General features: G+C 39.9%; 1 pseudogene; it reads left to right on the forward strand.

Moving 5' to 3' along the window:
* LOC123803536 (large ribosomal subunit protein eL8-like) overlaps positions 1–21,299 on the forward strand; it is an 84,709-nt pseudogene extending 63,410 nt beyond the window's left edge.
* The last annotated feature ends 3,765 nt before the right edge of the window (positions 21,300–25,064 follow it).

Below are 25,064 nucleotides of genomic sequence, written 5' to 3' on the forward strand. Positions count from 1 at the left end.
GAGGTAGTGAGAAGGGATGATCCCCCAGCAGATGCAGAGGGACAGCCTTCAATAGAAGCAGAGACCCCTCCCAAGAGGAAGACAGAGAACAGAGGTATAAATGAACATTGGTTTCCATCTTTGCCATGAGAAGACAAGGCTTCAGTGATTTTCTTCTAGTTTCTTGGTGAGATGAAGCAAGATCTCAGACTTAATCATCCTTACACAAAGAAGGACTATTAAGGACTATCTTCACAGTAGAAAAGTATTTCTCCCTTCCCTACTTCCCCACCACCACTGGCGCCTAATTCAAGACCTCACACAGAGCAGTCAACAGATGTTTATTGAAGACACTGCATCTGTGTTAATCCAAAGAATATATAGCTTTAGGAGGGCCTGAGATCACTGTTTCATAAATCTGAATACCATTTACACACAAATTATTGTACTATTTCTGGATGAACCAAACTGTCCTTGTAGCCATGATTTTGGGGTCAAGACAAGAGCTATCCTTGACTGAGTTCTCCACATCATGAGTTTTGGTGTCCAAAAAGAGCAGGCCGGATCCGACCGATATCACCAGACGAGAAAGTCTTTTTTTAAAAAATAGAGCCACAGGAAGGCTTCATTTAATATCAAAGCATTCTATGTCTTTTATGATCCCAAGGTACACAGAGAATTTGATACTTGTTCATTCTTATCTATATTTCGAAACTGACCGAGAGTGCTTAACTTCTGCTGCCTCCCTAAACCCCACTAGACTAAAATAAAACTAAAAAGAAAAAGATAGTAGGAGTGAAGAAAAATTTTGGAAGCCAGAACAGACAGCTCAATTGTAGTTGATGTAACAACTCAGAGAAAGCTGCATCGTAAGGCAACAGTGGGCAAATCAGAAAAACACCTGACTTACGCCATTAGACTCCCAAATGCCAAAGACTCAGGAACATAACAGACGTGAACATAAATCTAGAAATGAAGGTAACCTTAGTGCTAAAAAAATTTTTTTAAAGCAGTTAAGCCCCTACATCCCCTCCCCCACTCTATAGCTGAACTACTGCCCCTCACCAGTCCCGGCAGAGGCCCCAAACCTTGCTCTTTGCAGAGGATAAGTCAGGATGTCTGAACTGGGCACAGCTGAAGGAGGGATTATGGAACTGAAAATAGGAAGATTAATTGAAAGATGACACACTGAATGATGAGATTCCCCACTCAGCGGTCACAATGCTAGGGGCCAAGCTCAAGCTTAGACTCTCTGGGCAAAAACATGAAGGAAACTTCCAGAGAATCTAATCATATAGAAGGAAAGACCTAAAGATACTTAATTAAGAATCCCCCTCCCCTGCCATGAAATATTCCAGCCACATCACCCTACAGGAAAGACCACGCAGTTGAGCAGTAATGCCCATGTGCACAGAGCTTCCAATACACTTTTAAGTTCAAAGGATGACTGGACAATTTGAAGGAAAATGTAATAGAATGAAAGACACTAAAACAAACATATAAAAAGAAACTTAGAAAAAATAAATGCAAGAATAAGAAAATACAAAATATACTCATTAGTATGCTCACAGAGGCAAGGAAAGATAGGTCTCCAATAAACAGAGGTGGGATGGTTTCATATTTTATATACCTATCTAAAGGACAACCAAAGAAAAAAGCTGTAGGAAATTAAGAGTTTGACAGCAGACTTTAAAAATCTATCAACATCAAGGGCGCTTGGGTGCCTCAGTCAGTTAAGTGTCTGCCTTCAGCTCAGGTCACGATCCCAGGGGCCTGGGGTTGAGCCCCGCATTGCGTTCCCTGCTCAGCCGGGAATCTGTTTCTCCCTCTCCCTCTGCCCCTCCCCCAGCTCGTGCTCTCTCTCTCTCAAATAAATAATCTTATTTTAAAGATCAATAAACATCATTAATTTGACTCAATATCATCAGTCATTAGGGAAATGCAAATCAAAACCACAATGAGATACCATTACACACACACTAGGATGGTTATAATCAAAAAGACAAAATAACAAGTGTGGGTGCGAATGTGGAGAAATTGGGACTTTCATATATTGCTGATAAGAATGCAAAATGGTGGGGCACCTGGGTGGCGCAGTTGTTAGGCGTCTGCCTTCAGCTCAGGGCGTGATTCCCGTGCTTTGGGGTCGAGCCCCACATCAGGCTCCTCCGCTTGGAGCCTGCTTCTTCCTCTTCCACTCCTCCTGCTTGTGTTCCCTCTCTCGCTGGCTGTCTCTATCTCTGTCAAATAAATAAATAAAATCTTAAAAAAAAAAAAAGAATGCAAAATGGTGCAGCCACTGCAGTTCCTCAAATAGTTAAACATAGAGTCACCATATGATCCAGCAATTCCCAAGAGAAATGAAAACATGTGTCTGCACAAATGTGTACAGAATATTCACGGCAGTGTTATTCACAATAGCCAAAAAGGGAAAATAATCCAAGTGTCCATAACTGATGAATGGATAAATAAAATACAGTAGACAACAGAAGGAATGAAGTACTGATACATGGATGGACCTCGAAAACGTTATGCTAAGTAAAAGAAACTGACATAAAAGGCCATGTATTATATGATTCTATTCATATCAAATGTCTAAAATAGGCAAGTCCAGAAAGACAAAAAGATTAGTAATTATTGCCAGAAGCTGGGAGGAGAGAGGAGCTGACTTTTAATGGATACAGGGCTTCTTTTGGGGGTGATGAAAATGTTTGGGAATTAGAAAGAGGTGATGGTTTTACAATTTTGTGAATATACTAAGGAAAAAAAACCCTGAATTGTATAATTTAAAAGGGTAAATTGTATGGCTGTGAGTTATATCTCAAAATACATATTGTGGGACACCTGGGTGGCTCAGTTGTTAAGCATCTGCCTTTGGCTCAGGGTATGATCCCAGAGCTCTGGGATCGAGCCCCGCATTAGGCTCTTCCGCTGGGAGCCTGCTTCTTCCTCTCCCACTCCCCCTGCCTGCGTTCCCTCTCTTGCTGGCTGTCTCTCTCTCTGTCAAATAAATAAAATCTTTTAAAAAATACGTATTGTGGGGTTTTTTTTAAGCAGTGAATGCTTGGGATATAAAGTTAAGAAAAATCACGCAGGGGCACCTGGGTGGCACAGCAGTTAAGCGTCTGCCTTCGGCTCGGGGCGGGATCCCGGCGTTATGGGATCGAGCCCCACATCAGGCTCTTCTGCTATGAGCCTGCTTCTTCCTCTCCCACTCCCCCTGCTTGTGTTCCCTCTCTCGCTGGCTGTCTCTCTCTCTGTCAAATAAATAAAATCTTAAAAAAAAAAAAAAAAAGAAAAATCACGCAAAGAGTAAAACAAAAGACAACTGGAAAAATAAGAGAAGAAAAATAAAATCATGAAGTCTAGTACCTGAATGTATCTAGACTTCTTTTTTTTTTTAATAATAATTTGTTATTATGTTGGGGTGCCTGGGTGGCTCAGTCGTTAAGCTTCTGCCTTCAGCTCAGGGCGTGATCCCAGGGTCTTGGGATCGAGCCCCGCATTGGGCTCCCTGCTCCTCTGGGAGCCTGCTTCTTCCTCTCCCACTCCCCCTGCTTGTCTTCCCTCTCTCGCTGGCTGTCTCTCTCTCTGTCAAATAAATAAATGAAATCTTTTTAAAAATTTTTAAAAAAATAATAATAAGTTGTTATTATGTTATGTTAGTCACCATACAATACATCCTTAGTTTTTGATGTAGTGTTGCATGATTCATTGTTTGCGTATAACACCCAGTGCTCCATGCAATATATGCCCTCCTTAATACCCATCACCAGCTAGATTTCTTAGAAAGACCAGACAAAAGAAAGGAATAAAAAATCAAGAAATAAATTTTCTCAAGATTGAAACATCAAGTGTCTGCATTGAAAGAATCTAATAGGTAATACCTTAAAAAAATGAAAGAAAAGAACAACAACAACTTAGCACATAGATACAATTAGACCCAGAGCATGACGACTAACACTGTGAAATTTCAGAACCCTGAAAACAAGAAAAAAGCCCGTAAACTTCCAAGGGGAAAACTAAAAACAGATTCCATATGAAGGATTAAGAATCAGAGCAGCAATGACATTTTTTTATAATAATTTTTTATTATGTTATGTTAGTCACCATACAGTATATCCTTAGTTTCTGATGTAATGTTCCATGATTCAAGCAATGAAATTTTTGAAAGCAACCCTGGAAACTAAAAATCAACTGCACCCCTTAAATATTGTAAGAGAAAAATATTTTGAATACAGAATTCCATATCCAGCCAAACTAGCAAGTAAGCATGTTGAGGGAGGCATCTTTAGATATGCAAGTTCTCTGCAAGTTTACTTACAACGTACCTTTCTTTTTTTTTTTTTTTTAAAGATTTTATTTTTTATTTATTCGACAGAGATAGAGACAGCCAGCGAGAGAGGGAACACAAGCAGGGGGAGTGAGAGAGGAAGAAGCAGGCTTATAGTGGAGGAGCCTGATGTGGGGCTCGATCCCATAACGCCGGGATCACGCCCTGAGCCAAAGGCAGACGCTTAACCGCTGTGCCACCCAGGCGCCCCTACAATGTACCTTTCTAAAAAAGCTTTTAGCAGATGTTTTCTATAAAACAGAGGGAGTAAAGCAAGAAAGAGAAATTCATAGCAGCCAGAAAGTAGAGAATCTTACATACAAGTGAGGTGATAACATATAATTCAGCTATCATGCTCCTTGGTATTTTTACCCAAAGAAGTTGAAAACTGATATCCACACAAAAACCTGCACACAGATGTTTATGGCAGTTTTATTCATAATGGCCAAAATTTGGAAACAAGTAGGTGAACAGATAAACTGTGGTACATCCAGACCATGGAATATTATTCAGTGCTAAAAAAAAAAAATTGCTATCAAGTCATGAAAAGACATGGAGGAAACTTAAATGTGTACTGCTAAGTGAAGAAGACAATCTGAAAAGACTACACGCTGTATGATTCCATCCATAGGACATTTCGATAGAGGCAAAACAACGGTCAACAAAAGGAGAGTGGTTGCCAGCAATTCAGGGAAAGAAGAAATGAATGGGCAAAGCACAGAGAATGTTTACGACAGTGAAACTATTCTGTATGGTATTTAAGGGTGGATACATGTGTTCTATATCTGTCAAAGTCCACAGAAAGCGCACCACGAAAATGAGCCATAATTCATAAACTATGAAATTAGGTGATAGTAATGCATCAAAGTAGGTGTGCCAGTTGTAACAAACACATCAATCTAGTTAAGATATCAGTAATGGGTGTTATATGCAACTATCATCGAACTTTACATCAAAAAATAAAATAAAATAAAATAAAATAGAATAAAAAAATAAATAAACTAATGAATCATCGAACTTTACATCAAAAAATAAAATAAAATAGAATAAAAAATAAATAAACTAATGAATCATCGAACTTTACATCAAAAAATAAAATAAAATATAATAAATAAATAAATAAATAAATAAAAATAAAAATAAAAAAATTTTTAAAAAAGATATCAGTAATGGGGGAGGCTACGCATGCCTGGCAGCAGGGAATGTATGAGAAATCACTGTACTTTCTGCTCAATTTTGCTTTGCACCCAAAACTGCTCTAAAAAATAGTCTTTACAAGAAAAGTTATAAGTTAATTCATTTCAGCCAGTAATACTGCTTCTAGCATTTCTTATGGAAAAAATGCGAACGATTAAGAAAAATAACGTATTTTGTCTAAATAATGAAATGTTAATAACAGCCTAATTTTTATTTTTAAACACAATGTAATAAAATGGGGGGGAGGGGAAGACCAAAAGAAAAGAGGTGAAAATAATACCTAGGATGAGGAATATCCTAGTGAAGGGGGAGAGCGCCAGCAATATCCACGTACCAAGCTGAGAGAGAGAGCAACCAATCCAGATGAAAGCAGACAGTGGAACTGATAATGCTCAAGTGTGAATGTGTTGAGAGGTGATTCCTACAATGGTAGGAAGAGGAGGTTGGAATATAGATTTGAATTAGTGGTGAGGATGTAGAAAACCAGAGTAGACGAAATAGAAAAGGGATTCTTTTTTTTTGTTGTTAAAGATTTTGTTTATTTATTTGACAGAGATAGAGACAGCCAGCGAGAGAGGGAACACAAGCAGGGGGAGTGGGAGAGGAAGAAGCAGGCTCACAGCAGAGGAGCCCGATGTGGGGCTTGATCCCAGAACACCGGGATCACGCCCTGAGCCGAAGGCAGACGCTTAACCACTGTGCCACCCAGGCGCCCCAGAAAAGGGATTCTAATACAGCTAAGCGGCCCAACTGTAAAGAGAATTTACCGGGGCATTTGCGTGGCTCAGTCGATTAGATAGGTGTCTGCCTTCAGCTCAGGTCATGATCCTGGAGTCCCTAGATCAAAACCTGCATCGGGCTCCCTACTCTTGTGCTCTCTCTCTCACTCTCTCTCTCTCTCAAATAAATAAATAAAATCTTTTAAAAAATAAAATAAAACAAAACACTATGGGATTTTTGAGAGGCCGTGAAGAGTGGTGAAAATATATTTGCACCCCCATGTTTGTTGCAGCATTATTGACAATAGCCAAGACATGGAAGCAGCCCAAGTGTCCATGGATGGATGAGTGGATCAAGAAAACATATATAAAATGGAATATAATTCCACCATAAAATAAAAGGAAATCCTACGATTTGCAACGATATGGGTGGATCTTGAAGGCCTTACGCTAAATAAAAGAAGTCAGACAGAGAAACCTATTGTATGACCTCACTTACACGTGGAATCTAAAAAAAAAAAAGAAATGCAATTCATAGATACAGGGAACAGATTGGTGGTTGCCAGAGGTGGGATTTGAGGGGTGGGCAAAACGCGTGAAGGGTCAAAAGGTACAGAAGTCCTGGAGATGTAATGTACAGCGTGATGACTGTCATTAATAATACTGTATTGCATATTTGAAAGTTGCTAAGAGAATAAATCTTAAAAGTTCTCATTACTAGGAAAAATTTTGTAACTGTGTATGGTGACAGGTATTAACCAGACTTATTGTGGTGATGATTCCATAATGCATACAAATTTCAAATCCTTATGTTTTACACATAATGAATGTCACATGTCAATTACACCTCAATTTTTTAAAAAAAAAAGAGTCAACGTGAGAGGAAGAAGGAGCAAGCAGGGGTTGTTAATGAGAGCTGAAGTCCCAGCGTCCCTAATGGGAAGCCCATAGATTGTGCCTGAAATTGAACAATCAAGCAGTAGCAGTGGAAACATGTAAATTAATGAGTAAGATAAACATTAAAAAAAAAGAGCTAAGAAAGTTGAAATTGGCTGGCTCCTGAGAGCCAGAAATGGGTGGGAAGATTGGCAAAGGAAAGCCGTTTTCGTAAATGAGAGAACAATTTGCCTCTAAAGTATGTGTGTATGACTTTGATAAAAATACAACTAAACAAAAAGAGAAGTTTCTGAGAGACGATGTGTCACACACAGATGGCACTGTGGCTGATAAGCAACAGATGCTTCCTGAGTGCTCGCTATGTGCCAGGCGGGGCTCAAATGCAGGAAGCAACCAGACACTTACACACACACCTTTCCACCACACATACACAGAAGCAGAGTATCCAACACGTTCACGCCGTGGGTGATGAGCCCGTGGTTAACTGGGTCCTGTTACCTTGCTGGCTGACAATAGAAACAGAGTCTGAGAGGCAAGATGACTAGCCCGGTTTGTGAAAGCTAAGAGGTTTGAAAGTTGTGTGGCATTCCAGGTTTCATTAGGCTGTCAGGATGCTCCCTGCGTGTTTCGTTGTTAAAGGATTATTTTCATCATACCCAGGATATTCACAGCTTCATGTTGATGTGGTTGCAGATGAAGACTGGTAATCATCTAATACCTCATTTTTGAGCAGCGTCTTCATGCGCAATTCCACCTGATGTCTTTGGAATAGGCAGACGAAATTGCAGGAAAACATCTAATCTTGGATTGTATCATTATAATATTCCATCGATCGTTAAAGTACGGTAACTGTGTTCTCCCTTTATTTCCTGATTTCCTCCTTCTTGGAGCTCTAGAGTTTGGTCATTCTCAGTTTGCTAAGTGTTGCTTTCTCGGCGGAGTCTGACCGCGAAGAATATCTAGAAGTCCATTTCCGCGGGTGTCCTTGATGTTCGTGATTTCACTTCTTTGTGCTTCACTTTATCCATTCATTCCCCAACTGCAGAGATTGTTGGACCATCCCGGGTATTACTTTAGAACAAAAAGCTATTTGGTGTAGGAAATATTACTGGCTTTATAATGCGAAATTAAATTGGCTACATGCAGGTTTTTTAAGGGGGCATCAAAAGTGCTTGTAAGATACAAGCTATTTTGCTTAGCCTAATACACTCTAGCTCCAACCACATCATTGTAAATGGCAAGACTTCATTCTTATGGCTGAGTAATACTACATTGTGTGTGTGTGTGTGTGTGTGTGTGTGTGTGTGTGTGCACCACATTTTCTGTATCCAACCAATCAATGGGCACTTGGACTCTTTCCATATTTATTTAAAGAGTTACTTATTTAGTTTAGAGAGAGAGAGCATAAGCAGGAGGCTTAGAGGGAGAGAGAGAGAGAATATCAAGCAGACTTTACACTGAGCAGAGTATGACATGGGGCTCGATCTCATGACCCCAAGATCACAACCTGAGCTGAAACCAAGAGTCAGATGCTTAACTGAATGCGTCACCAAGGCACCCTTGGGCTCTTTCCATACTTTTGCTATTGTTGATAATGCTGCTATAAACACTGGGGTGCTTATACGTGGAATCTAAGAAACAAAACAGATGAACATAGGGGAAGGGGAAGGAAAAAGAGGGAGGCATACCATACCATAAAAGACTCTTCACTGTAGAGAACAAACTGAGGATGCTGGAGGGGAGGTAGGTGAGGGATGGACTAAATGGGTGATGGGCATTAAGGAGGGCATTTATGGTGATGAACACTGGGTATTATATGTAAGTGATGAATCAATAAATTCTACTCCTGAAATCAACATTACACTATATGTTAACTAACTAGAATTTAAATAAAAATGAAACGACAACAAAAAAGATACATGCTATCGGACATGTGGATTTAGGTGAGTTGAGGGTAAATCTGCCCTGATTTCTGTTTTACCTCCATCACGTTGGGGACCATCCTGATGACATCAATTTGACTGTGGCTGTGAGCAGCAAGCTAGTCTCTGCTCCGAGACCGGCAATGAGAATGACATGCCATTCCAGTTCCCCACCAGAAACCCATTCCAACAGTCCAGGAAGTTCCCACCCAGGCCTCCCAGCATGCCTTCCGCAGAGATACCCAAGTGGAGTAGCTGTCCAATTATACTCTAAATCAGTGTCTTCCAATAGTTTTGTTCGCCTGGTCAGTGAATAAACATTTCAGCTCAAAACAACATGTGCATATCCCCAGGCATACTACTATATCATGATTGTGATGAAACACACAGAACAGATACGAAAAGAATCTAGATAGAAACTGCAAGTTTTTCGGGGTGCCTGGGTGGCACAGTCGTTAAGAGTCTGCCTTCAGCTCAGGGCGTTATCCCAGCGTTCTGGGATCGAGCCCCACATCAGGCCCCTCTGCTGGGAGCCTGCTTCTTCCTCTCCCACTCCCCCTGCTTGTGTTCACTCTCTTGCTGGCTGTCTCTCTCTCTCAAATGAATAAATAAAATCTTTAAAAAAAAAAAGAAAATGCAAGTTTTTCAAGATGTCTTTTTATTTGCTACTGGAATTCCAGCAAACCACTGTGCGCACCCCATGGGTGTATTAGCCCACTATAGACATACCTTGTTTTATTGTCCTTCATTTAATTGTGCTTTGCAGATATTGGGGGGTTTTTTTTGTTTTTTTGGGTTTTTTTTACAAATTGAAGGTTTGTGGCAACCCTGTGTTGAGCAAGTCTATCAGCACTGTTTTTCCAACAGCGTTTGCTGACTTCATGTCTCTGTGTCATATTTTGGTAATTCTCTCAATATTTCAGACTTTTCCATTATTGTTATATTTGTTATGGTGATCTGTGAGCAGTGATTACCACTCACTAAAAGCTCAGGTGATGGTTAACGTTTTTTAGAAATAATTTTTTAAATTAAGGTATATACATTATTCTTTTAGACATAATGCTAGTGCACACTGACTGACTACAATATAGTGTAAACATAACTTTTACATGCACTGGAAACCAAAACATTTCTTTAACTCAAATTTTTGCTGTATTCGCTTTGCTGTGGTGGTCTGGAAACGACCTGCAGTATCTGCGAGGTCTACCTGTACTCTGAATTTCTCAGCTACCTGGAATCTGGTTAGGAGAAGCAAATACATCCCTCCTGGGTCTTAGGGTCCTTTTCTGCACTGACGGAGATACAAAATAACCAAATGCCCAGACCAAGTTTGGATTGAACTAGATAACAACTACCTGCACAAATTGCAAGAAAGATGTCAATAGAATGATGAAGCTATACGTGTTCATTGGGGGGAAAAATGGGAAAAAGCACGAACAAGAAAAATTACTTGTAATTCAACTAAGAGTCAACATTGCTTACACTTTAGAATGCAGTTTTTCAGTGACTTTCTATGCATTGAGATGTTTCTTTTCAAAATGTGCTGTTGTAGAAGTTCCTTTTTTTCATTTATGAATATTTTGTATGTCCTTAAATTTGTCGACCTTTTTCATTATCATAATGTTGCATGATATATTTAATTTTTATTAGTTCATGGTTTTTAAAAACATTTTATCATAGAAATTTCAAATACATACAAAATAAACAGAAGGGTATAATGAACTGAAATGTATTAATCACCCAGCTTGAACAATTATAAACATTCTGCCATTCTTATGTCATCGGGAACTCAACCCTCTTCCCACACTGCACCAGATTTCAGGTTTTTTTAAGTAATATATAACATATAATGAATAAGTAATATAACATATAATGTACTCCCACATCTTAGTCGTACGATTTTGAAAAATGGATAACTCACATCCCTATCCTATTGAACCTTCTTTATCTCCCTGAAAATTCATTCAATGTTCTCCACAAGAGAACCACTGTTACAATTTTTTTCAACTTGAATTAGTTATGTCCCAGAACTTCAAGTAAGCAGAGTATGTAGTCTTTTGTGTTGGCTTTTTTCACTCAGCCAAATGCCAATGAGATTAATCCATGTTGTAAAATTCATTAGTAGTTTCTTTCTATTCAGGAGTAATATTCCATTGTATGAATATACCATAATTTGTTTAGTCATTGTCCTGAAGATGGATATTTGTGTTGTTTCCAGTTTGGGGCTTTTGTCGATAAGCCTGCTAGGTTTTCTTTCTATAGGTCTTTCTGTGGTCACATATTTAAACTAATTTTGGATAAATACCTAGGAGTGGAATTACTTGCTTAAAGGATAAATGTGTAAGTTTATAAAGTAAAGCTGCAAAACTGTTTTTCTAAAGTGATGGGTCCATTGTACTTTCCCACTAGAAAAACATTAGTGTTCTGGCTTCTCCACATCTTCACCAACACTTGGTTTTGAGTGTCTTCTCAATTTTAGCCATTTTAGTTGATGTAATCTAAATTTGCATTTTGCTGATGACTAAAGATGTTCATCACTTTTTGATTTGCTTGTTGGCCAATCGTATCTTCCTTCATAGAGCATTGAAGTATTTCACATTTTTGGGTTGTCTTATTTTTGTTGGTTTGTGGGAGCTCATTGTCAATACATGTATTGCAAATACTTTCAGTCTACTCATGTTAATGGCATCTCTTAGCTAAACAGTTAATTTTATGAAGTCCAATTTTTCTTTTATGGTTAATTCTTCTGCATCTGACACATGAAATCTGTCTATCCCCATGTCACAAAGTTATCCACTTATGTCTTCTTCTGAAAGCTTTATAGTTTTAGATTTCATAGTTAAGACTATGTTCAATCCCCATTTCTTTTGTGTGTATGTTGTGAGGTAGGGGACAGGCCCATTTTGTTCTAAGGTGGACATCTGGTTGTTCCGTCACAATTTGTTGAAAAACCTTTCTCTTACTAAATTACATTGGCACTTTTGTTGAAACCCAATAGACCATGTTAGCCTGGGTCTACTTTTGCCCTGAGCATTCTTTTTTTTTTAATAATATTTTTTTATTATGTTAGTCACCATACAGTACATCCTTACTTTTTGATGTAAAGTTCCATGATTCATTACTTGCGTATAACACCCAGTGCACCATCAGTGCTCTGAGCATTCTATTTCATTGACATATTTGCCTGTCTTTGTGTCCCACAGTATCTCGATTACTGTCCTTTTACAGCGAGTAAAAATAGTGTGAATCCTCCAGCTCCAGTCCTCTTTACCAATGTTCCTGTGGATATTCTGGTCATTTGCATCTCCATAACAATTTTATAATCAGCTTATCAACACCTATGAAAATGGCTTCTGGATTGTAATTGATATTGCATTGAACCTATAAATTAATTTGGGAGAAAGAACAATACTGGGTCTTTCGTGTTATACCTCTCCATTTATTTAGGTCTTTAATTTCTCTCAGCAATGTTTTGTAGCTCTCAGTGTAGAGGTTTTTCACATATTATCAAATTTATTCCTATTCTGTAGTTTGGGGTTCAACTGTAGACGGAATTCTTAAATTTCATGTTCCAATTGTGGTGGTGGTGGTATTTTGTTAATATATAGTAATATAATTTATTTTTGTATACTGACCTGGTATCCTGAGACCTGGCTCAACTCACCCATTAATTCTAGAATGCTTTAAAGATTATTCCTTAGTATTTTCAGGAAGAAGGAGAAGCAGGCTTTCCACTGAGCAAGGACCCTGATGCGGGACTTGATCCCAGGACCGGTCCTGGGATCATGACCTGAGCTGAAGGCAGACACTTAATGGACTGAGCCACCCAGGTATCCCTAGTATTTTGTATATTAACGGTTATGTCATTTGGAAATCCAGAGAATATGTTAAATCAACCTTGCATCATGGGGATCAATCCCACTTGATTGTGACGTATTTTTATACATTGCTGGCTAATATTTTTAAAGCTTTTTCGCAACAACATTCATGAGCAATACTGGCCTGAAATGTCCCGGTTCTATGTTGTATCAGTCAAGTCTTTGTATTGAGATTGCGCTGGCTTCAAACAAGACACAGAGTTTTAAAATTTTCTTTCTTCCTCTTTATTCTGAGTTTACTTAATATTGGTATTATTATCTTCCTTAAATGTTTTCTAGAATTCACCAGTAAAGTAATACCTGGAGTTTTCTTTGTGGGGACATGTTCAGTAACAATTTCCATTTATTTGCTAGGTACACCACTATTCAGATTTTTTTTGTTTCTTCTTGTGTTAGTTTCATTAAATTGTATTTTAAAAAGAATTTGTCCATTCCACCTAAATCATCAAATGCATAAAGTTTGCCAATAATACTCCTATTTGTCATTTTGACTTCTGTAGTTGCTGTAACAGCGTTCCCTCTTTTATACCTGGTATTGAGAATTTGCGTTTTCTCTACTTCTTGCTAGGAATCTATTAATTTTATTAAAATTTCTAAGAACCATGGATCATTTAGAAGTTGATTGTTTAATCTCCAGATACGTGGGGATTTTCTAGATACCTTACTGTCCTGCTGACTTAATTCCATCGTGGTCAGAAAGCATGCTCTAGAAGACTTTTAGTGTTTTACAATTTGCTGATATGTTTTTTTAGCCCAGTTCTGGTCTATGTGGGTGAACATTTCACTTGAACTTGGGAGGAGCATTTTGCAATTGTTGGCTATAGTGTTTATATTTGTTATGTCTTCCTGATGTATTGACCCTTTCATCACAATGAAGTAGGGCTCTTTGTTTTCAGTAAATCTCCTTATAGTGAATTCTATGTTGCCTGATACTAATGTAGCCATTCCAGGTTTCTCAGGATTAATATTTCCATATGTAGTGAATGAAACAGTATCTCTCAAAAATTTGTCCACCCCCCAAAAAAAAACCCAAAATGTGGCCTTATTTGGAAATAAAATCTTTGCAGATTATAATTAAGATAAGGGTAAAGATGAGTCCTATTAGATTAGGGTGGGCGCTAAATCCAATGAGACTGTGTTTATAAGAGACAGAAAAGGACACACAGAGACACAAGGAAGAAGGCAAAGGAACACGAGCACAGAGACGGCAGTGAGGCCGTCACAGTCAATAGGCACCAGGAGCCACCAGAAGCTGGAGGAGACCAGGAAGGATTTTCCCCTACAGCTTGCAGAGAACCTGGCCCTGCCAACACCTTCATTTTGACTGCTGGCCTTCGGGACTGTGAAGGAATGAGTATCTGTTGTTTTAAACTTCTCAGTTTGTGGTTATCTGTTGCTGCAGTACTAGGAAACCAATACACCATCATACACCTTTTTCCCTCTTTTTACTATCAGCCCATCTGTGTCTGTATTTAAAGTATGTTCCTTATAAACAGCAGAAAGTTAGGTCTTTTCTTTTTTATCCACTCTGACATTCTCTGTCTTTTAATTAAAAGGTTTAGTCCTCTATGATAGCTGAGTAATATTCCATTGTATACAATTTCTCAACATTGGCTGCAACATAGACGGCACTGGAGGAGACAATGCTAAGTGAAATAAGTCAAGCAGAGAAAGACAATTATCATATGGTTTCTCTCATCTATGGAACATAAGAAGTAGGAAGATCGGTAGGAGAAGAAAGGGATAAAGAAAGGGGGGTAATCAGAAGGGGGAATGAAGCATGAGAGACTATGGACTCTGAGAAACAAACTGAGGGCTTTAGAGGGGAGGGGGTGGGGGAATGGGATAGGCTGGTGATGGGTAGTAAGGAGGGCACGTATTGCATGGCGCACTGGGTGTTATACACAACCAATGAATCATGGAACTTTACATCAAAAACCAGGGATGTACTGTGTGGTGACTAACATAATATAATAAAAAATATTATTATAAAAAAAAGGGTTAGTCCTCTTACATTTAATTATTAAAATAGTTGGATTTAAGTTGGCCATTTTCCTATTTGTTTTCTACTTGGTTCATTTGTTTGTTTCCCTCTGTTTCCTGTTTCTTCTTTCTTCGGGCTTACTTGAATACATTTTGGTATTTCAGTTTTTTCCCCAACTAGCTTTTTAGGTATCCTACTTTTCACTCTTTTTTAGTGGTTTCTCGAGGACTACATTGTGCAACATGGTAGCCCCTAGCCACATGTGGCCAATTACATTAATTTTTATAAATTATTGAAGTACTGAATACAATGTTACATTAGTTTCAGGTGTATGATACAGTGATTCAACAATTCTGTATACTACTCAGTGCTCACCGCAGTAAGTGCAGCCACCATCTGTCACCATACGATGCTCTTACAATATCACTGACTATATTCCCCATGCTGTACCTTTCATTCCCACGACTTATTCATTTTATAATCGGAAGTTTGTACCTCTTAATCCCCTTCACCTAGTTTGCCCATCTCCTCACCCACTTCCCCTCTGGCAACCACCAGTTCTCTGTATTTAAGAGTCTGGGTTTTTTTAAGCGATTAAAATTAAAGTTTAGTTCTCCAGTGACAATACCCACATTCCAAATGTGCCATAAGTATATGTAAGTAGTGGCTATTTTAGAGAACAATGAAGATGTAGAACATTTTCATCACTGTAGAAAATTCTATTGGTAACTTCTCACGATCTACTTATGGTTAATATTATACTACTTTCCATAAAACATTGGAACTTTGTGAGAGTATTGTCCCTTTGCCTGCCCCACCCTTTGTAACATTTCCATAGATTTCATCTGCATACACTACAAACCCACAATACACTATATTAATATTTTTCCCTAAATAGGCATATGTTTTTAAAAGAAATCTTTAAAAAAAAGAATACATATAGTCTTCAGACTTACCCACATATTTACCATTTGTGCTGACCTTTATTTTTCCTCTGGATCTGAGTTGCCATCTGGTGTCCTATCCTTTTAGCCCAAAGACTTCCATTTAGCATTTTTCATAGAACAGGTCAGCTGATGCCTATTGTCTCATATTTTCTTTAATCTTACTTTCTTTTTTCACTTTTATTCTTGAAGTATAGCTTGGCAAGATATAAAATTCTAGGTTGGTAATATTTTTCTGTATTTCAGCACTTCCAACTATGCAGATGCCTTCTGGCATCTGCTGTTCCCGATGAAAAGCCAGCATTTTTCATATGCTCCTTCCTATACATCAAGCCTCTGTTTTCTTTGGCTGCTTTGACACTTCTCTCTTCATATTCGAAGTTCAGTGCTTTTATCATACACACTTACATGTGCTCTTCTTTTCATTAATCCTGCCCGTGGTTCACTGGGTTTCTTGGATTTGTAAGTCAACGTCTCATCACATATCAGAAGTTTGGGGCCACTACTTCTTCAAATATTGCTTCTATCCCGATTTCTTTCTCATCTATTTCTAGGACTCTAATTGCACTTTGTTTAGACCACATAATATTGATCAACAGGCCTCAGAGAAGCTGTTCATTTTTCTTCTTATTTTTTCCCTCTCTGTTCTTCACATTGGATCATTTCTCTTGATCTATTTTTAATTTCGTCAATTTGTTCTTTTTCTATCTTCACCTTGCTGGTAAGCACATCCAGTGACGTTTGTTTTTTAATTTCAGTTCTTGTACTTCGGACTTTTAGTACTTCCATTGCTCCTCTTTTACAGTTTCGATTTCTCTCTTTAGATTATCCATGGGTTCATTCCTTATGTGTATGTCTTCTGTTAACTCTTTGAATATGTTTGTGATCACTACGTTAAAGTCCTTGTCTGTTAGTTGTTCCATCTGGTTCATCTAGGCTTCAATTTATTGCTTTTTTCCTTTCCTTAACTATGAGTCACATTTTTCTGTCTTTGTGTTTGTCTAATGCCATTTATTGGACGCTGGGAAGCATAAATGTTATCTTGTAGAGACTTCGTTTTCTGTTCTGTCTCTTTAATGAGTGATTTTTGTTTTTCTCTGTTTTGTTCTATAAGCCAGTTAACAGGGCTGGACTCAAAATCTGTCTGTCCTGAAGAAAGAAGAGCATGAAATCTTTGCTCTGTCCCTTTACGTTTTTCAGGTGTTTTGTCAGGCCCCCAGGGCCTCCTCCTGCATTGTTGTGAGTAGTCAGCCAAAGATTTGAATGGTTTTTATATACAGATTTGTGGGGCTCACATTTCTAACGTTCCCTTCCTTCTAGGATTTCACTACTAATTTTCTGGCTGTTTCCCCACCTCCAGATTCTATTCTCTGATATCTTAAGCCAATAAGTCGGCCCAGCTTCCTGGGCATGTTATCTGCAAAGTCATACGGGACTTCATGCCTGATTTACTACTCTGTTTTCACTGTCTCGAAATTCTTAAATTTTCAACAAGAGACATTGGATTCATATTTCGCCCTGGGCCCCACAAATCACGTAGCCAATCTTGTCAGTAATATTGTGGCTTTCTGCTGCCCACTAATGGTGAACCGGGGAGTGTCCTTAAGCAAAAAGCCTTAAAATCACAAATCTTACCCATTGTACTTATCTTTCAAGGGTAGACTTGCTATGGTTACTCTCTAGTACATTAAAATGGGAGCTATAAATATATTTCTTAATTGATCAGTCCAACTGAGCTACTCTGCCAATCTATTGCAACCATGGTTTTGAACTAGGGGTAATTTTGCCCGAGGCCATATTTGGCATACCTGGAGACATTTTGTTATTGTCATGATTGAGGAAGAGTGCTACTGGCGTCTACTGGGTTGAGGCCAAGGATATTGCTAAACGCCCTGCAATACACAGGGCGGCTCCCCGCCACAACAAATTATCTGGCCACAAAAGTCAATAGTGCCAAGGCTGAGAATTCCTGCATTATAGGAAATTAGCCCTCTTTCATTTTTAATGGATACATTATTATTGCCTTCTTGAGAATGTATCATTGTTTAATCAATCCTCCATAACTACACATCATACTATTCGAATATAGCTCCAACTGGGGAGAAAGAAGCCAAATTGGTCTTAACTCATTTCTACAATTTTACTCAAGTGTCCAAGTAAACAGTGTGAAAAGGTGCAAAAATGAGTAATGATAAAATGCCACTTTCGTCACCTGAACATGATTTCCATACAAAGACCTTAGACGGAATCCTTTCACTATATCTAATTCTGATTGCTCTTAGGGGGTTCAAAGGAAAATGAATTTCAACTGAAATAATCCTATTGACATCAGTTAAGATTAAATATAAAATGACACCTTACATGCTATAATTTTACATTTACTTTAGAGTCCCCTCATAATTTTTTTTCAGCTTCATAATCGTTCTTTGACATTAGAAATTGCTTGCTTGTATGGCCCAATTATTCAAGAATTAAAAATCAACCTCGGAAAAACAAAACAAAACAAAAAAACGAATATCCATTCTTATAATCCATACTACAGCTTTTTCTATTCTTACCTCAGTTCCATTATCCTCTCTGATAATCACTATAGTACTTTTTAATTGTCTGTGGCTCAAGTTTTCCAAAAACAAATTCTGTAAATGGTTCATCAAATTTCTGAACATGAATTTAAAGTTATAATTTAAAATTCAAATTAATTTTCAACAAATAAGGAAATAAAGAATGCCTCCTAAAAAAATCAACCTCAGATTAAAGGGAAAACATTAAATTTAATGAAAGTGATATATAAATATTTAATATTTTATTCTAATTTATCCTATGCAGAGAACACATAATCCAATTTTGTATATTTGGTATGTAATTAAAAGTGTTGAAAGTAATTGAAATGTGGGCAAAATGGGCCCCCAACAATTCTTTCCTAGTATTCTTTGTTTTAACAGGATTTTAAGAATTATTTTCAGTTTATGATATTGGGTACAAATAGAAAACATTGTCTTCTATCTCTTAAGTAAGTCCTTAAATGTGAATGAATTCCAATCTAGATACAAATTACTTTATGTACTTTAAAAATCTATACTAGGGACACCTGGGTGGCTCAGTCAGTTAAGCATCCAACTCTTGGTTTCAGCTCAAGTCATAATCTCAGGGTTGTGAGATCGAGCCCCAAGTCAGGCTCTGCACTCAATGTGGAATCTTCTTGAAAGATTCTTTCTCTCTCCCTCCCTCCCTCTCCCTCCCCTTCTACCCCTCCCTCAGCTCATGCTCATTCACTCTCTCTCTAAAATAAAAATAAATAAAATCTATACTATATTTGTTTGTGTTTTCCACTGGCTTTAATATATAAAATGTTATCCATCTCTTGTGATACTAGTTGATACAGTTTAATAAGTTACACCAGGAAAGGAATTGGTATATATTCTTCTCGGGTCAAATATCTCTTCCTCTGAAAGCCCTTCCCTGTACCACACACAAACTTCTTCCCCTACCGATTTTTTACTGAAGTAGAATTAACATACAGTATCATATTAGTTTCAGGTGTACAATATAATGACTTAACAATTCTATACAGTACTCATTGCTCATCATGATAAGTGCACTCTTGAATTTCCATCGCCTATTTCACCCATCCCCTCCCCCAGCCACCTCTCCTCTGGCAACCACCAGTTTGTTCTCTGTGTTTAAGAGTCGGGGTTTTGCTTGTCTCTCTTCTTTGTTCATTTGTTTCTTAAATTCCACATATGAGTGAAATCGTATGGTATTTGTCTTTTTCTGGTTTATTTCACTTGGCATAATAACCTCTAGGTCCATCCTTGCTGTAAATGGCAAGATCTCATTCTTTTTTATGGCTAATATTTCATTGTGTATATGTATATATAATACTATAATATATATGCAATATAAATATAATTTTATATGCAACATATATTATGTATATTATTACACATATATTACATATAAAATTATATAATATATACAATATATAATATGTATTATTAATTATATATATATGTATATTAAAAAAACAGCTTCTTTATCCATTTCTATCGATGGACACTTGGGTTGCTTCCATATCTTGTCTGTTGTAAATAATACTGCTATAACCATAGGGATGCATGTATCCCTTTGAATCCGTGTTTTCCTTTTCTTTGCCTCCCTTCCAAATTTAAATTGGGCCTTCCCTTATTACTTCTTGGAGAACCCTCTTCCTTCCCTTCACAGCATTTGTATTATTTGAAATATATAATAAGTTTATTAACTTGTGTGTATATGATTGAACTTATTTCTACCCCATTAGTGTATAAACACCACAAAGATCAGTGTCTTTTGCTTCACCTGATACCAGCCAGAATGCCTAGGATATTGTTGGCGCTTGATAAATACTAAATAAATGAATGGGAAACGGTGGATGGGCAGGTGAATGAATAGTGAAAATCATGCCCATAATAGCGGTTTCTGTTTTCTCAAGTTAGATTTTCTATAGTCCTCCTTCTACTCTTCAAAAACCTAAAAGTGCAGCTAATTTTGGCAGATTTGGGGGATAATATTAGGTCCAAAACATTACATGGTATATACATTTGTTATTAACAGGGCCCTAAAATAAATGTGAATCTAGATCTCTAATTTCCTTCTTTTAAAATGTCATCAAAATGTAGCTCTCTCCTCCAGCCATCGGAGAGAACGCTAAGGCGGAGAAGGGGGCCCCGTCTCCTGCTGTTGTGAAGAAACAGGAGGCCAAGAACGTGGTCAATCCCCTGTTTGAAAAAGGCCCAAGAATTTTGGCAATGGACGGGACACCCAGCCCAAAAGGAACCTCACTCGCTTTGTGGAATGGCCCCGTTACATCCGGCTGCAGGGGCAAAGGGCTATTCTCTATAAACGTCTAAAAGTGCCTCCTGTGATTAACCTCTTTGCCCAGGCCTGGGACCGCCAAACAGCAACTGCTTAAGCTGGCCCACAGATATAGACCAGAGACAGAGCAAGAGAAGAAGCAGAGATTGTTGGCCTGGGCCATGAAGAAAGCTGCCGGCAAAGGGGATGTGCGCACTAAGACGCCGCCTGTCCTTTGAGCTGGGGTTAATACTGTCACCACCTCAGTGGGAAACAAGAAGGCTCAGCTGGTAGTGATTGCACACGATGTGGGTCCCATTGAGCTGGCTGTCTTCCCGCCTGTTCTGTGTTATAGGATGGGGTTTCCCTACGGCATTATCAAGGGGAAGGCCAGGCTCGGGTGTCTGGTCCACAGGAAGATCTGTACCAATGTGGCCTTCACCCAGGAAGACGAGCTCTGGCTAAGCTGGTGGAAGCCATCAGGACCAATTACAATAGCAGATACGATGAGATCCACCGTCACTGGGGAGGCCACGTCCTGGGTCCAAAGTCAGTGGCTCGCATCGCCAAGCTGGAAAAGACAAAGGCTAAAGAACTGGGCACCAAACTGGAATGAGTGGATACTGTTGAATTTTCTGTACATAAAAGTAATAAAAAGTTCTCTTTCAAAATATAAAAAAATAATAAAAAATCAAATGTAATATTTACACCGAGTGCCAATTGGTGCAATGTATCTTTGTGAGTAGGGCGTTGTATTAAAGAGACCAATCTGCTGCTATTAATGGAATTTACATTAGATATATTTACCAGTTATAGTATTTCATGTCATTTGGTAGAAATTAAAGAACACGTGTTATAGCAGAGTTCTTAAAAGTTATCGAAATTTTCAACAGTTGTTCGATAGGATGATGGATATTAAGTGGGAAATAATAGACAATGGGGATGTCTGGTGGGGCTGTATCCGTAAGAGGCCTGGAGAAACGGCACCCGGTCTGAATATGCCTCTCACTTCTCTCTCCCCTGTACTGTGGATTAAAAAATAGGATAGAAAGTGCAATTACATATATTCGCTTTAACAAAAATAGTGTATGACAATTACATGTTCTCCTTTTCAATGTTTTAATAAGTGTAATTGTTAAAAATGATGTCATGGACCTCCTGACCTGGAGATTTTGTCGAGATCAAAGGCATAACAGAATTAAGGTAAGGATCAAAAGCGTGCAGACATGTCTGCTTGTGTGTACGATGTAAGTGAAAAAGGAGAGGCAAGGTGCGGTGATCTCTGCCAGGTAATACATCCGGCAGTTCAAGATCTGAAAGCTAGCATCCCCATCTCTTCCCGGTCTTATTTACCACTGTCCCAGATCGAAGCTTCGGTGGTTTTTTAAGTGCTGCAATGGCAGCTCCGGGTGGTGACAGCACCACCACCGCCACTGCGGCACTGTCCGCAGCTGCACGCTAGGCTCGGGCAACCGTATTTACGGTACCGAAGACCAGAACGCGAGGCGGTGCCTACCGTCTCGGGGGCCGGGGCAGGCGGCTGTATTTACCGTAACCAGAGTGGACCCGGCGGTGGTATGTACAACAACGGAAGCACCAAAGCTTCAGTATTTACGGTAACGAGGGCCGGCCCTAGCGGCGGTATTTACGGTAAAAGGGGGCCGGTTCTGGCGGCGGTTTTTACGGTAACGAGGGACGGCCCGGGAGGCGGTATTTACGGTAACGGGGGCCGGGCTCGCGGAGGCCTGTAGGCTCGGCCCGCTCGCCGCGTTATCAGGTGATCTCCAGTCCAGGCGGCCGCCACCCCCTGCACCCAGCGGAAAATGCAAAATGGCCCTCTGGGACAGTGAGGGGCCGTGGCCCCCGGCCCGGGCCGGCCACACCCCCAGCCCGCACGGCAGCGTCGCGCCGGGTCCGGGTGCAGCCCCCTCCCGCCCCTCCGCCGGGGCCCCGGCCTGAGCCCCCCGCACCCCGCACCCCCGCGTCCACATGGGTCTGTGCTACAGTCTGCGGCCGTTGCTCTTCGGGGATCCGGAGGACGTCCCCCGCGCCTCCTCGGAAGCGCCTGCAGAGGACGCGCGGCCCGGCCCGGCCCCGGTCCCGGCCCCGACCCCCGCCCTGCCCCGGGCGGCGGTGGGGGGCGGCGCGGCCCCGGCCCCTCTCCCTCCGGGCGCCGGCGGCAGTCTGGCGTGCGCGCGGCCCAAAGCCGCCCCGAAGAAGGAGTGGCGGCGGCGTCCTGAGCAGCCGCGGGCTGAGGAGCGCGAGGCAGAGCGGGAGGCGAGGAAGGTCAGCAGGAGCATCGACCGCATGCTCCGCGAGCAGAAGCGCGACCTGCAGCAGACGCACCGGCTCCTGCTGCTGGGTAGGTGTCGTCGGCGCGCGCCCCGCCCCGGGCGCAGGGCCCCTCTCGTTCCGCGCCGGGTGGGCTACGGTCGCAGAAGTGTGCGGGGAGCTGGGGCAGGCTAAAATCGTCGCTACATTGATTTTTACACCGACAATATTTACTTTCGTGATTCGGCCGAGAACACGTTGCCGGGTGATTTTGCTGCTTTCCACACCTCGTGATTTTGGCCAATTGCCCATTTATTACTAATTAATGAGCTTCTCTGGGAATTTCCACCCCGCCCCCCTCAATTGATTTACTTCCCCAGTCTGTAATCCGCAGGGATGGCTAACGCGAGCATCTCATTTCCTGCAACGGTGCAGTCATTCTGCACTTTGTTTTAAGAACGCAAATGGCAGGAGACTGTAAGACCTTTTAGCGTGACCGCAAAGCTTTCATTCCAATCACAGAATTAGGGCAGAGTTGTCGGTAGGTGTGGCTCGTTCCCTTTGGAGAAGTAACTTCAACAGCTGAAGATATGGCACTTTTATTTCATTGAGTAATTTCAACCCCAGTGCTCCCAGAACATATGCTTCTCTTTCAGAACCAGAAGCAGAATAGCGCGGCAGGCTCCCCAGGAGCTGCGCATGGTGCTGACGGCCTGCAAGAAAGTGGGCACCGAATCAGCAGCGTTTTCAAGGGAACAAACTACTACACGGTTTGCTAGGGTTTTCTCAGAGCTTTAGCTGTAGCAAGCATAGCAGTGCTTCTCCAAGTTAACACCAGAAAGCATTTTCTATGCACTCTACTGTAGAATCAAAAAAAAAAAAAATCATGAATTTCTGAGGCTGCTTGTTGCCTTTTAAATGTTAAGGCAAAAAACAACAACGAAAATTTAACATGTGGGCTTTGACCCCAATTTTGTGAGATATAAGGAAAAAATAACTGTTTACCTCTGTATTCTGCTATGCATAGGAAAGGAACCCATTCCATGACTTGAGTAAGATCCCTGGTTATAAATGAAGGGGCTTTTATTTAACATTTAGAGAACCAAATAAGTTTTTAGTTTGAAAGAGCTCACTTAGTGCAAGAATGAATAATTAAAACAACACAAACCTAGCTGCTGAATTCTAAGGTAAAGGAAAATTTGCCGAGGGCGGGGAGGCGGGGGGTGGGGGGGAGAGAAGAAAAAAAAAATAAGCAAGCATTTTACCTGAAAAGGGAAGAGGACCAGATCAGAAACAGTTTTCATCTACAGTACTAACTTCTACGCTATGACGGAACAATGTTTCCAGAGGTCTGAGAATACCGAGATGTAATCTTAGAATTTCATACCTCATTAAACCATTACTTGTTTCTAAGATCTTCAGAAATGCAAGTGCTCAAAGTAGGCTCCTACCCACTTATTTTTCTGGAAAGAAACTAATTTGAAATTACTCAAGCCAAAAAGTTTAAGTGCCTCATATTAAAATAACTCAAAAAGGAGAGGATTGTGGTCTCAAGAAATGAAAGAAGAATAAAATAAATAAGGTCTAGAGTTGGGGCGATGTAATGTTGTTTTCATGTGATTGTGCAGTTGAACAGAAATTTTTTTAAATAAAAGGATATGTGAGGCAGAACATGCTTCATATATGTAAAAATTAATAAGTTTATGATTCTATGAAAAGGAACTGGAAGAGAATATCTACAGAAGGGAATGGTGGGCTCCAAAGAGCCAACTTCTGGTACATATGTTGAATGACTTAAAGTATATTGTATCTTCCATCTGATAATGTCAACAGGAAAACACATACTGTTGTGTCAGGATGACATTGTTGTTTTTTTTTTTAAGATTTTATTTTTATTTATTTGAAGAGATAGAGACAGCCAGCGAGAGAGGGAACACAAGCAGGGGGAGTGGGAGAGAAAGAAGCAGGCTCATAGCGGAGGAGCCTGAGGTGGGGCTCGATCCCATAACGCGGGGATCACGCCCTGAGCCGAAGGCAGACGCCCAACGACTGTGCCACCCAGGCGCCCCAGGATGACATTGTTTATTGGATTTTGTATAGATTTTAATTA

The sequence above is a fragment of the Ursus americanus genome, chromosome 30 (assembly GCF_024610735.1).
Source record: "Ursus americanus isolate L20-20 chromosome 30, mUrsAme1.1.p, whole genome shotgun sequence".
In the NCBI taxonomy this organism is placed as follows: Eukaryota; Metazoa; Chordata; class Mammalia; order Carnivora; family Ursidae; genus Ursus; species Ursus americanus.